This window comes from Trachinotus anak, unplaced genomic scaffold, assembly GCF_046630095.1.
Source record: "Trachinotus anak isolate AG129_WGS33_773 ecotype Australia unplaced genomic scaffold, CSIRO_AGI_Tana_v1 ptg000013l, whole genome shotgun sequence".
Classification (NCBI taxonomy): Eukaryota; Metazoa; Chordata; class Actinopteri; order Carangiformes; family Carangidae; genus Trachinotus; species Trachinotus anak.
Window position 1 is genome coordinate 9,388,787 of NW_027273864.1, and position 13,643 is coordinate 9,402,429.

Consider the following 13,643-nt stretch of genomic DNA (forward strand, 5'->3'; position numbering starts at 1 on the left):
TGGGGATGCACATTTGGTGCGCACAATGACATTTGATTCATCCTAACATTGCCAAAGTTGATGGTTGGATTAGTTGTCTTGTTCCTCATCCTTGAGTTATTGAGTGGGACTCTAGGGAGGGTAATGTTGGTCAGACGGTCTCCACTTCGGTCCAAAGTGAAATACAAACCTTTCGATGTGCTGCCATAAAATAACTGAATACCCTGTTGACTTTGGTGATACCTGACTTTTCCTCTAGTGCCATCATGAGGATGAAATTTTGGGTTTTTAGTGAAATATCTCAACAACTTCTGGATGAATTAGTATGAAACTGGGTATAGCTACCTGTGATGGCCGAGCAATGAATCCTAATGACCCCAACTTTCCCTGTGGTGCCACAGCATGTCAGACCTATCGCTTATTCAATGAAATATCTCAATGTAGACTGACACTATTTTTTTAACAGACTTGCTCACAGGTGATGTATCCAAATAACTTTAGTGATCCCCAGATTTTTCCTCTAGCACCACCATGAAGTTGACATTTGTGATTTTGAGTGAAACATCTTGATGGATTGCCATGTTCCTCTGAAGATGAATTCACTGAAAATTTCCAGTTTGTCCAATACTTTGGTTTATGACTTCTATAAAGCTGTTGACATTCCTATCAGCCACAGCTGTGCTTTGTGTTTTGTGCTAATTAGCAAATGCTAGCACACTAACATGGTAAGACTAAGATATGGTGAGCATAGGAAATATTATACCAACCTGCTTAACATCAACATGTTAGCATGCTGACATTAGCTCAGAACACCACAATGGCAAAGTGCAGCCTCAAACACTGCTGTGTTTTATATGTATGCATGCTTTGTCTGTCTATATACATATTTAGTACATTGAACATAAATTTTAAATATACACTTCATCCCTAATGTTGTACCTCAAACAACTTCTCAATCATTCTTGCATAATCTGATCTTCAGAGTGCTATTGGTAGATTTCATTCATTTTTCCACTAATTAGAATCTAATTACCCATGTATGCATGTTAACACCAGATGTATAAGGGTCATTTATCTGTCCATTAAACTTGTCATCTATCTAATGACCATCTAGCTGTACAGCCAGCCGACCCCCTCCCTCCATTGTGACTGATGACTTCTGTTCAGCACCAACAAATCATAATGATCCCATCTGACAACCTTTTATGGTGCCTTTTAGCCCAGAAGCAAAAGCACAATGGGTAGTCTGTCAATGGGAACGCAAGTAAATTCACCTCAAATTACTTTCCTTACTGTTTACCAGAGACAGTCTGGAAACAGTGTGAGAGAAGAGGTAGAGGTGTGTGAGTGTAAAAGAAAAAAAAGAAAAGAAAAAGGGAATGTGATGAAGGTTGTAGAGAGTTTGGATAATGGTGTGGTAACCACATCCTCACCATTGTTTCAATCCTACTGTGTGTGTCCATGTGTGTGTGCTTACATTGTAGCATGTGGGGTCTGACTTTGAGCAGCTTGCTGCCTTTCAAAAGCCTCCCTGATCATTCCTTTGTTCTTCCTTATTTTCCTCCCCACTCCCTCCCTCCCTCCCTCTTAGCGTGGCTTCCTCAGAGAGAGGTTGATATATGACATCTGTTTGACTGGAAATGGATTGTGGACATCCCTAGTGGCACATGGAAATGCATCTCCGGTATCCTCTCCATGCATTGAGCATCTGGAGGGAGGAAGAAGGAGGTTTGGATTGAAAAAGAAATAACTAAAACTCAACTTGCTCATTCACTGCTGAAGTGAATCCGCAAACCGTCACAAATCCCAGACCAGACCAGAGAGAGAGGGAGACAAAAAGAAAGAACAGGGGAAAGGAAGAAGCCAGAAAAGGACGAAAAGCAGAGGGTGGGAGAGAATCACTCATTGAGAAAAGGAGGGAAAGTGAGGCTGTAAAGAGAGAGGAAGGCCAACATCAAGCCTCATTAAACTGACAGGCTGCTGCCAGAAAGGTTATTGCCTTGTTTCCATCCGAGTGATAGACCATCTTAAACTCTTTTCTTCCTCCAGCATTCACTTTGACTCTGGTTCCTGTCTAAATGTACATCCACTGATAAAGCAGAGGAATGAGGCACTTTAGCAGCTTTCTGTTAAAGCCACTAAAGAGAAGGGATTTCCTTTGTCACGGTAAAGTTATTGACCCCCTTTTTCTCGCAGTATTCTGTTGAATGTTAAGTCAGAATACAGAGGATGTTCAGATCATATGCCTTGAAAGCCTTGCTGATGGGACAAGTGGCTTGGCTTCCTCACAGAGAGGCTGATATATGACATCTGTTTAACTGGAACTGGATCATACACATGAGGGGAATTCAAGGAAGAAGAGCATTAGCGACTGCTAGGGGAATTTGAGATTTTCCCTGTTTTTCTGTGTAGTAATGTGCTTAACCTCCCTAACTAAAGGTTAATTCCATTTTATTACAACTTGGGCTTATATTTATAGTTTTGGTCCCCATTTTTATTGGTTACAATAACTTTGTACTCACTAAAGTAATTGCTTAACCAGTAAAAGCTAAAAATAGACATCAATTAGAACAATACTGAAGTGGAAACAATATCTATATCTGATCTCAGGACAGTGTTCTGTCCCATTAAGGATCTGATATTGCCTGTTTGCATTCATCTCGTAATTTACTACCCTGTTGCAGCAGCAGCAGGCTATTGTACCTGAAAGCTAGCTTAATTACCCGCCATTGTATCTATATAGTTTTGTGGGCACGACTGTGTCCTGTTGACAAAGGCTGGGGCTTGTCAAGCACAGAGCGGTAAAGTGGTACTTTGAGCTAAATGCTAAAATCAGCAAGCTAACACTTAGCTGTGAAGTTTCACCTTCTACATGTGTCTTCACATTTTTACAGTGAGACATTATCTACTGGCAACATAGTGTATCCAAGCCTGGATCCAAAAAGTATTTCAAAGAACAAGACTATACCTAGCAGCTTTGTGACTAAGGCACAGTGGTGCTTTGAGCTAAAAGCTAACATCACCATGCTAGCATGCTTATAATGACAGTGCTAACATGCTGATGTTAAGTACATAATGTTTACCATGTTCACCATTTTAATTTGTAATGTTAGCATGCTGACATTAACACTAAAACCAAAATATAGATGAGGCTGATGGAAATGTCATTCATTTTGCAGGTAAGCATCCAGTTGTTGTTGAGATTTAACATCTCTGGACCCATGCCGCTAGCATGGCTAAACACATTCTTTTAATGGATTTAACGGATACCCACATAAAAGCTGCAAATTTTGTTGTCGTTTAGCCAGAATCATTGTTCCACAGCAGCAGTCACTGACCTTTGCCTGTTTTTCTCTGAATAGAGATACACATGATGGTCCAGTTAACACATCTTGTACACCACATGTGAAGTCTTCACTGGATTAAAGCAGCAGGATCAGTTCAAATTAGTTTACCAACTACCCTTTGTTCAAGAGGCTCAACAGGAAGACTTTAAGTCTGGAAGCCTGTTTGTGTGCAGACACAGTGTTCAAATTATGGAGTGATGGGCTTTTAAGTTGGTGCTATCTCATTTTCCATTTCATTTCCCCAACTCCCCCCCCCCCCCCAAAGCTCATTCTTAAACAGTGTCTGCATTATGCATGGACCAGAAAGTGTATCATAGTAGATATGAAATATGCATGAGCCCTTGTGCTATGACTCCCCTCCCCATGCCCTTATTCCTTCCCCCCAAAGGAAGGAATCGTTTTGTGTTGTCTGATTGGGTTAGGGGCTAGGATCAATGAATTGTTTTTGTATGTGTGTTAGTGTGTGTGTGTGTGTCCCCTTCTGTGTGGTTGTGTGTGGTATTTTCTTCAAATGGCAGCAGAAATGAAAAAGGAAAGATAGGTTTCCAGAGTGGATCATGGTGACAGAGATGTAGAATATGAAAGAGTGTAGAGAAAATAGATATGGACTCAAAGGTCGGCATAAGATTGAAAGAAGGATGAAGGAACGAAAGAGCAAAGAGTGAAGCAAGAGGAAAGAAATGAGAGACAAAAACAAGGCGACAGATCATCAAACAGACGGAGACTCTTCTGGGGACTGTCAATAGAAGCAATATCCACTGATTGATTGTGTCACTGTGGTTCACAGAGCTGATCCCTGGAGACCTTTTGTGTGTTTGTGTGTGTGTGTTGGGGTGGGGGTCTTAGAGTCTCAGCTGTTGTCAGTACAGGGGGCCACACGACTGTTTTGGAAACACTCCAGCAATCCCATATTGTGAAACCACAGTCACCACAAATGGAGTGGTTCCATTTTGTGGGATTTTTTTTTTTTTGCTCCTCCACCCTGTTCTCAATTTATGATTGTATTTGTTTGGGCTTAGGAGAGAGGGAGGCGATGGCTTTTTAATGACAGTGAAGAGCAGAGCATGTGTTGTGTGTATGGTGAGAGGTTTAGCTCCGGAGTGTTACACTTGGAAATGGTTACTGAGGGAGGTTTCCCCCTGTTTTTCCCCCTCTGAGGTCTGAAGAGGGAAAGGAATCATTGTTAGGATTTACATGGCATGAGCCTGTCAGCCACAGTTCATCAGTGTGGCTGTGGCGATAAACAAAGGCAGCATCTCACCCACGCAGTTCCACAGCTGTACACACACACACACAGAACCTGGCACGATGAGCACTGTTCACAGATGAAACAAACACAAACCTTTTATGGAGAAATTTAGCAAAAAAAAAAGCTGTTTTGAAATTTGTGGTTAGATCAGAAAAACTGCTGAAGCAAGAGATACCTGCGTCACTCAGGCATTATTCAGAAAGTGAGGGACTGTGTGTATCACTATGACACACATACACAAATATGACCCCACGCACAGATAATCCAAACAGGTCAGGGTTCAGCCAGGTCATGGCCTAATCAGACATGGCTGGTTTAGTGTATGTGTGTCTGTGTCTGTGTGTGTGTGTGTGTGTGTGTGTGTGTGTGTGTGTCTGTGCGCGCGCATGTGTGTTTGTGTTAGTCTGATTTCATGATACCTTCTTTGTCTGTGATGAGATGGTGTGTTTAATGCCCAACATGAAAACCTACTGCAGATGGACTGTCTGCAATCACAGCCAGTGGCTGATTACTCAGCTATGTGTGTTTGTTGTAGTGTGTGTGTGTTTGTGTATTTGTGGGTGACTGTATGTGTCTCTTCAGGACTCCCGCTTAGCAGTTCTCATAGATGGTTGATGATGTGATGACCCTGACTGGTATCTGATTCACCAGGCAATTGAACTTTTAGACACTTAGGAGATGCTCTTCTCAAAAACAACTACAAACCAGCTTTTCGAACCAAACCAAACTTTCTAGCTGGAGAACCTTTAACAGCACACCTATCTGTCAGAGTACATATTTGGCTGTTCGTTCATCTGTGAATTGATCTGGAAGATTCCCCTGTTGGAACTGCATCTTGTGTCTGCAAGTACACATTTGGAAATGGTGATATCATAAACTATTAGCTGTTGAGTTTCTGATATAAAGGATCCAGTTGGGAGTGAGAATTTCAGTGGGTTGTAATTCTAACAATATGTTTTTGTGGAGAGAAATTTTTATGGACTGTAGGAAATGTGAAGTACTTTCCAGCTGATATGAGAAGAAGCATGAAAATGCATTGTTTGTCTATGAAATAATTGAATTTGAAGTTGTGGAGAAACTTGGACATGTTCTGTAAATCATTGATATAAATAAAGAACAATAGTGAGCCAGGGATGGACCCATAGGGCACACCACAGTGTAATAGTGCTTTGTGAGGATGGCAAGACAGCCAGCATCTGTTCTTTGTAGCATTTGTGTTTACAATTGGGTAATGAGGTAAGGGCTCAGAAGAGGCAGATTTGAATACTTTGGCAGGTGTTTATGTTTGATTCTCTGTCTTTGGACAGATTTTTGTCAGTGTGACAACTGTGAAAGATTGTTGCAAAACTTTACAGGTGTGTAGTCGAGATCAAAATGAAGGCTGAGTTCGAAGATAGGCATGCTGCCACATCATGTATTAATGTCGTGATAAACATGTTGACGGGCGTCACGGCTGGTGTGATCCCATCACAAGATGGTCTCTTTTTATTTTGCATTACTCAGTGAATTCAGTAGTGCCAGGGGATGTCTGAGAGAAGTGACCAATTGACGCAAATGTATTAAAAATTTGTATATCATAGTATTTTAGTCTCAATCAACAATAGAGAGTAGTTGAATGTACACCAAAATGTGGCAGATAATTTCTTTTAAATATATAAAATTTTAAACTTTTTTCTCTCTCATCCTTAAATGGTATAAATGGAAAAGTCTGTTTCTTGTGGCATCCCCCTGTTTCTCCCGAAAGTTGTGTGTGAAATCTGTGTCCATTATGTCTTCACTGTAATTTAAGCTCTTTACATTCACCTCTTCCACCCTTCATCCCATGTTCTTATTCATAATTCTACTAAAGGTATTGCAGCAAGTCTTTATCATCATGCAGACGTCTGGTGTTTGCTCTATTCTAATGTGCTCTCTTCCTGTTTGGTTTGACTGACAGCTCTGACAGCCACTGTGAACAGGTTATTAGCTTGTGTCTACTCTGTTGGAGGTGGACTGGACAGTTAATAATGACACAGCGACTAACTGGGTGGACTGCTAAAATGAATGTGGGAGTGTGTGGATGTGCTGTGAATATGTGTGTGTGCATCCACTGTTCCCCAGAGATTTAAGACCCACTGAGGGAATGAGAGGGGAACAGATTGAAAGATGCCTCTTCACTGTAAGCAGGAATTTTCTTGGGTTTTACTTGTGCAAGTGAAACAGCTGGGCACTGTGAAATATAAGCCTTCCTCTAAGTAGAAGGACTGGCCCTCAAGAGCTCTCCGAAGATGTTGTTAACTCATGGAAAAGTGTGTGTGTGTGTGTGTGTGTGTGTGTGTGTGTGTGTGTGTGTGGAGTTAGAGTGTGATTGGATGTTATTGCAAAGGTGGCAGTCAGCATCTCTTCTCCTTCCCCTCCCCAGACTTTTTGTGTGCTTCTGCCCTTCCTTTTATTTCCTCACTTTTCCACTCCCCTCCTCTCCTCTTCTCAGTCCACGTGAAGCGCAAACAGATCGGAAACAGCTGTGAAAATTATTTTGTCTAATAAGCTCCAATCTTGGCCTCTTGTTTAGCTGCAGTGCGATGCCTCAGACTTTTTTTTTTTTTTTCCTGAAAAAAAGCATGCTGCTTTGAAAATCCCCTCAAAGTTTGCAGTGTTGCTTTAACTTTGTGTGTGACTCTCTCTCTACAGGGTTACCCACGTGCAATGGATACCACAGGTTCTGCCAAAAGGCTGACTGCCAGGTCAGAGAGAGGAGAAGAACGGGTGCAAGCTCCTTCTTCTCATCCCTCTCTATTTCAGTCTCTTGATTTCTCTCCCAGCCACACAGTCCATTTATTTTCCTCACTCCCTCCTCATAACTCTGTTTTTATTCTCCTTCAAACAAAAGCACAAATATTTCAGTCTGTCCCTCTCTATGCTTCTTTTTCTCTTTCCCTTTACTTCTACCCCCCTCCGTGTTTCTTTCTCTATCCAAATCGCTCTTGGCCGTAGCTCAGCTCGTGGTCTTCGTCCTCACCGCTCCTCTCATCACCCATCACGCTGTATGAGGGAGAAATGCAGCCAAGCTAATAAGCTGACGGAACTGACAGCCAGAGACCACGAGATGATGAGTTCACTGGTGAGCTGTATGGACATCCTGGGTCACAAGACAAATTCCAGGCCTTTTTGTGGCTACATGTGATGAGCGTGGCTTTGAAGAGTGTCTAGACAACGCACACGCAGCGATTTCATTAAGCAGAGGTTTTGACTTTTTTTAGGACTGCATTTTGCAATGTTGTTTTTTTTTTTTTTTTTTTTTTTTCATCTAAAATAATCTATTTCTGTCTAAGGATTTTGAGAGAGGGGTGCGTTTCTTTTACGGTGTACACCATCATTTTGATGCTGATCACTCTCTGTTCTGTCTGTAATTATCCAAAGCCCATTTTCAGCATGACATAATGACTCCACAATTGACTGAAATAGCTGCAGCCCTCTTTGTGTGAAAACTACTTTCTGTAGCCTGCATCTTCTCTGTGTAAGGCTCCAAAAGAGAAATTTATTCACACAGGTAGGCATAGCAACTAACCATTTTGGTACCTTTCACTTTCTTCTCTACTTGAACATAGATTCCATCCAATTAAAGATTTGAACAGCATGTGGCTGTTCAGTGAAAATGCATCTCTTATAGTCTTATAGTCATACCACTTGTTCATTTTAGTGTTCTGACATCTGCACTGTCTTTTACATCTCTTCATGGTGTGCAGCACATTAGATCATCAAGGCGGTGTCTGATTTAGACATTTGTAAGTCAATTTTAAAGCTCACAAGACTGGAGCAACTTGCCTCATATACCTACATACACATTCGGGAAAGCTCATTTTCTTGAAGCTAATCTTTTGGCCACTAGCACGACACTAAAATAGTATTACCATATAAAATACCTTGCTCTTTAGCTGCTAAATGCTGCACTGTGTTCACCATATAGTTACAGTCACTGTGTCTGCAGCTGATGAGAGCTGCAAGACTCAATAGAAATTGTAGAATTGTGGGTTGTAAAACCAAAGCACATCATAGAGTTGCAAAGAGCTACACGTTCAGGTGATCATTTCGGATTCGGGTGGATTAATTATGGCGAGTGAACACTTTTGCATTAGACGTAGTCGTTTGATTCATTGCTAATATGAAAATGTTGAGTAGTACAGCTTTAAAGGAAATTCAACTGAAAATCTACATAGTCAGCAGTAACAATAGTTTCCATTGGTGATACAGAGTCACAGCAAAAAAAAAAAAAAAATTCGACAAATATTCAAATTCAAATATCTCCCATAGACAGCCTTAGAAACTTCTCAAACCACCCAAACAGTTTCTCTGCAACACAGCTAAATCGTCTTGACTAAATCTGTGTCGTTGAACTGCCTCCCTACAGCTCTGAAACTCCACTCAAAGTAATGTATTTATCATTTTCTTGCCGAAGTGAGGATTGTTGAACATATTGAACATGCAGATCAAGTCATTTATGCTGCAGGAGGGTTTTAGAGTTTTTAATATTTTTTTGACATTTTTTTCCCATGACCGCTGCTTTAAATGTAACACGTAACACAGATTTTGTAATTGTCGACCTGATGACTCTAAGACCTAATTATCAATATTTGGTTCTCTTCATGAATATGAATGTGTAAAAAACACTTATTGTATATACACAAATATGTGCAAACATAACATTGATATGTTACAGAATCAGCTGTATGCGACTGTGCTGCAGTAGCCAACAACAATCAGCTTGTTTTCTTGCAGTTTTTTTGGCCGCCTCAGCTTTGCTCGCTGTATGCCTCTGGCCCTCTCTTCCTTCTCTCCGTGGGATGGTAGGATTGATTGATAACTTCATTTGTTCTTGAAAGGAAGAGGGGGATCAGTACATGACTTCTCCTCTCTGTGTGGGGATAAAGGGACGAGGGGGCGTTTTTTTTTTTTTTTCTTTTCCCTCTTCCTGGACGCACCTCAGGGCCTCTTCACGCACGTCTCGTTTTTAACAGTGACGAATGGTCTCATTTTTTGAAAAGCGTTAGGTCGGAGATTAAGAATGTGAGGTGCGAGGGCTTTTTTTTCGCGAGAGAGCTCTTGCATGCGGTCAGGTGGTGTCCTTTTTCCTCGTCATTTCTTCTATTCTCTTCTGTACAAATGGGACCAATGGTGCCTTGCACAGCAGGGTGACTCTCAGCATATTTTGAAGATGATGGTAAGCTTTTGTACCAGATTTGAGTGATGTGGACTGCTGCAGTTCAGTTTCCATAGTAGCAGCAAAGAAAACATGAGAAGTTGTGCTTTGTTGCCTGTAACTGATTTAATCTACATAAATGTTTCGAGACCTTGCTTGTTATTAAGGCTGGTGACTGGCACTGTATGAGCATAACTGTCCTTGCCTGAGGCTCCTTTTGTGTTCCTTTGTGTTGTTTTACTTGTGTGTATGTGAGCTTGTGAAATGTAAATGCTGAGTGAATACCTGTGCGTGTACTAAGCAGAAACAACACAAGTCTCACTGTCAGGTGCGGACAGGCGGCCCCTCTCTTGGCTGCAGCCCTGCGTGTTCTCCAGATATCCCTCAAGATTTACAGCTGTTGAGTCTGGCTATCCCACACTCCTGAGAACAGTAGGTGCACAGTGTGAGCACCACAGAAGAAGTGATGACATTCTCCCCACATCACAGTCGCTTACAGCGCCAGAAACTTCAGCCTCAGACTGCGTGGAGATAGATTGCTCTTTCCTGTGTTCACTCTCCCTTACCGTTTCTCTTCCTGTATTTATTTGACATATGACTGGCAGGGAGGGATGGTGAGGGGGAACCTCCCTTCAGAGTCTGCCATTTTGGGCTATGGTTAGTTTAGGATTTGGCATCCAGAGGCGCATTACAAGGACGCAGTCAAATTGGGCTGCTTTAAGTTATCCTTTGCTCACTGAATGAACATTAGTCCGACTTCTACCGAGGAGGGATTTTTGACAAGTGCTCTAGCAGATGTTTCCATACACTGCTGCCCCTGTGGAATTGCAGGAGGGAGAGTAGACTGATTGACTGCTGAAGAGGGAATAATACATTAGTACTCCACTGTAAGCTTTAAGAAAAGTCAGTGTACAACTGAATACACCTAATTTGCATAAAAAAACATGAAAAAGTTAGCCAGAGTTTTTTTTTTTTTTTCCGGCCTGTTGATGCAAGAAGATATCAAATTCACATCCACTCTTATTATTTGTCTTCTGGATTCACTCTTCCGCAGCTTAGTTTGAGAACCCAGCTCTAAAAATTCAATTGAGAAACTGTATATAGACAAAATAGCTGGGTAGAAAGGTCTAGTTTCATCTGACAAATCAAGGCGTTCCATCACAGTGATGCAAATGTCCCTAAAATCTGGTATTGCCATAAAGGAGTGCTCCTCGTTAAAAGGTATAATTTTATATTTTGGGACAAATCACACACTGAAATAGTCCAGGACATAAACCCTTGTAAAACGGCAACTCTCATTTTTACACTCCGTTTTTGCAGACTAAACAAACAAGCCATAATGTGGTAATTAGTGAGCTTTAGTGGTGTTGGTAGATGGATGGTTTTAGACAAGTCAAGCTAGCTGTTATCTAGTGATTACAGGCCTTAGGCTAAGCTAAGCTAACCATCTACTGGCATCTATCTTAAAATTTACTGATGGCCACATGTAAGCGGTATCAGTTTTCTCATCTATCTCTAACCAGAAAGCAAATAAGCATATTTCCCAAAATGTTGCACTATTACTTTTATTTGCAACACTGCCCACAATGTCTTAATACAACCAGAAATGTAAAAGCAATGATCAGCAAAAGCCATGCTTGACCTTGAAAATAGAAATTTGACAAACATTTTAAACTTACTTATTTTCCAGAACTTACTTACATCCGAACATGCATGTAAAACGGCTATGGCTGTGCTCCAAGACCAGTAAGCTGAAACTACAGTTTTAAAGGTCAAAAATAAACTTTCACGCTTATCTTTTAAACCAAGTCAACAGATACAGATACTGCACTCACATGTGAACAGGTGACAGATCCATGACCACGGTGGTGTCGGACACCACCTACCAGCACACCATCATGTATATGCATTACTATGCGGGTAATGTGCTCTTTTATTTCTTCTTATTGCACCATAACTCAAATGACTAATTACAGACATAGAAAATGTAAACAAACCTTTTATTGAGGAAATTTTGTAAATGGGCTTTGATTTAGGATTGTTTTGTCAGATTAAGAAGATAGTTTTCATCTGTTAAAATATACTTGTCTAAGTATACACATGTATTGTCTTGTTCTGTAAATATAGTCACATCACTCAGCTCTTACAGCCAACTCTCAAGTCCTGGATGTCAGAGCTTTCCACCAACCGTCTCTCACATCTCTTGTAATTGTTTGCTCTCGTCATATGTAAAAAAGTCAGAATCATTTTCAAGCTTCACAAGGGAATGTTGCTGCATTTGTTCGTGATTGAATAGTGGTCAGCGTTATCTTGCCTGCACCTGATCCTACAAGTTTCTTATGTTGAAAGTCGACTCTGCTTCCTGTTCCAACATGGTGTCAGTACAGAAAACTGCCAGAATGTTTATGGGATAGGTGCATGTGGGGAAGGAGTTTAGGAAAAACGCTGACTGCTGTTGGCAGACAGTGGGAGGGGTTAATGTTGTGGACTGTTTGCCCTCTCAGCAACCGGCTTGGTGGTCACTCCTGATTGCATTTGTCTGTTGAAAAACTCTGTCGTTCTCTCACTTCCTCTCTGTGTTTAACTCGCACTTGCCGCTCTCGCCCTGCGGACCATCTGCAAGCAGGATCGCTCGTCTCCTTCTCATCACCTCAGCTCAAAGCAATCATTTCTTTTCCCTCTCCTCTCTCGCACTCACTGATCTGAGAGAGATGAAAACAGACTTTTTCAATTAGGGAGAGCCGTTGAAAGTGTTTCCTTCAGGCTGCCGCACTGCTGCTGCTCTCTCTGCCCCCCCTGAGATCCTCTTGCCATTTAGTGTGTTTCTTCCCCCCTCCACCTCATTCCCAGCACAGCTAGGGGGGAAGCGGGAAGCGGTGAGTAACTTTTAAACATTTTCATCCTTTTCATTCAGCTGCTGATTTGTTCATGCCGGCTTCTGAGGTGCTGATTGGTGGAGAAGAGTTGTCTTTGGCAGGGTGTCAACATTTTCCCCTGGGTGGTGTAAATTTGGCGTTCTGACACCTTCAGTCCGCACAGCTAATCCCCTCAGTGGTGGTTAGTTTTCTTAAGGACACTGTTGACTTATCTTGACCCTTTAGATTTTATGGAATGCTTTAATTTTGGCAAGACAAGCATATCATGACAATCTGGGCAATCCATGGTGCGTGTGTGCTTCACGTCTGCCAGCATCTGTGTCCTTTCACAAGTGTGATGATAATTGTAAGTGACTGTGCCTGCGAGTTAGTGTGCATTCGCGTCTCTGAATTTTACAGTGAATTATGACTGACTAGTGACAACTGAGTAAATGCGTCACTTGAATCTTGTCTTTCCATTCCCTCGGGTGCTGCTTTGTTGGGCTGCCAATGTAGTTGTCAGGAGTGGGTGGCTTTATCTTTAGACAAGGAGAAAAAAGATGGAAGTGAGAAAATGTGTATCAGGGGCGTAAGAAGAAGAAAAATGGCTAAAGGTGGAGTGATAGATTGATTTAGAAGGATAGGGGAATAAAAAGCAAGTGAGCGAAAGAAGAGAGAAGAGGAAAAGGCAGTTGAGAGGCAGCGCCTTGTCATCTCAGCTGTTGTGATTTAAGTGGGCTGACAGCACACAAATCTCCCAGCGTCTCACAGCTGTGCGACATGCCTTCCCTTTTTTATTTTTAACCCGGACACCTATATCAGGCTGCTAGGTCCAGGAAGCGGCCAGACTATTGTCTCCAAAGCTCTGTATGCGTGGTTCCATGTGTTTGGGTCTGCATGTGCCAGGCGTATGTGTGTTTGTGTGACTGTATCACTACATGCCTATATATGTCAGTGCTATGAGTTTCCCCACCGGACTATATGGAGGGCTCCTTTCCCTAAAGCCTCCAGTGTGTGTTCTGCCTCAAATCATTTCA

At 41.8% G+C, this 13,643-nt stretch overlaps 1 protein-coding gene across 3 annotated transcripts in view; it reads left to right on the plus strand.

Moving 5' to 3' along the window:
• The window catches only part of prickle2b (prickle homolog 2b), a 92,201-nt gene that overhangs the window by 28,368 nt on the left and 50,190 nt on the right, over nt 1-13,643 (plus strand). Inside the window, exon 1 of one of the 3 annotated variants that reach the window (XM_071494017.1) lies at nt 9,204-12,627. The exons of the other annotated variants lie outside the window; for them this stretch is intronic. The gene's annotated coding sequence lies outside the window, so the exon portion shown is untranslated. Of the gene's footprint in view, nt 1-9,203; nt 12,628-13,643 lie in introns of those variants that run through there. 3 annotated transcript variants of the gene reach the window in all.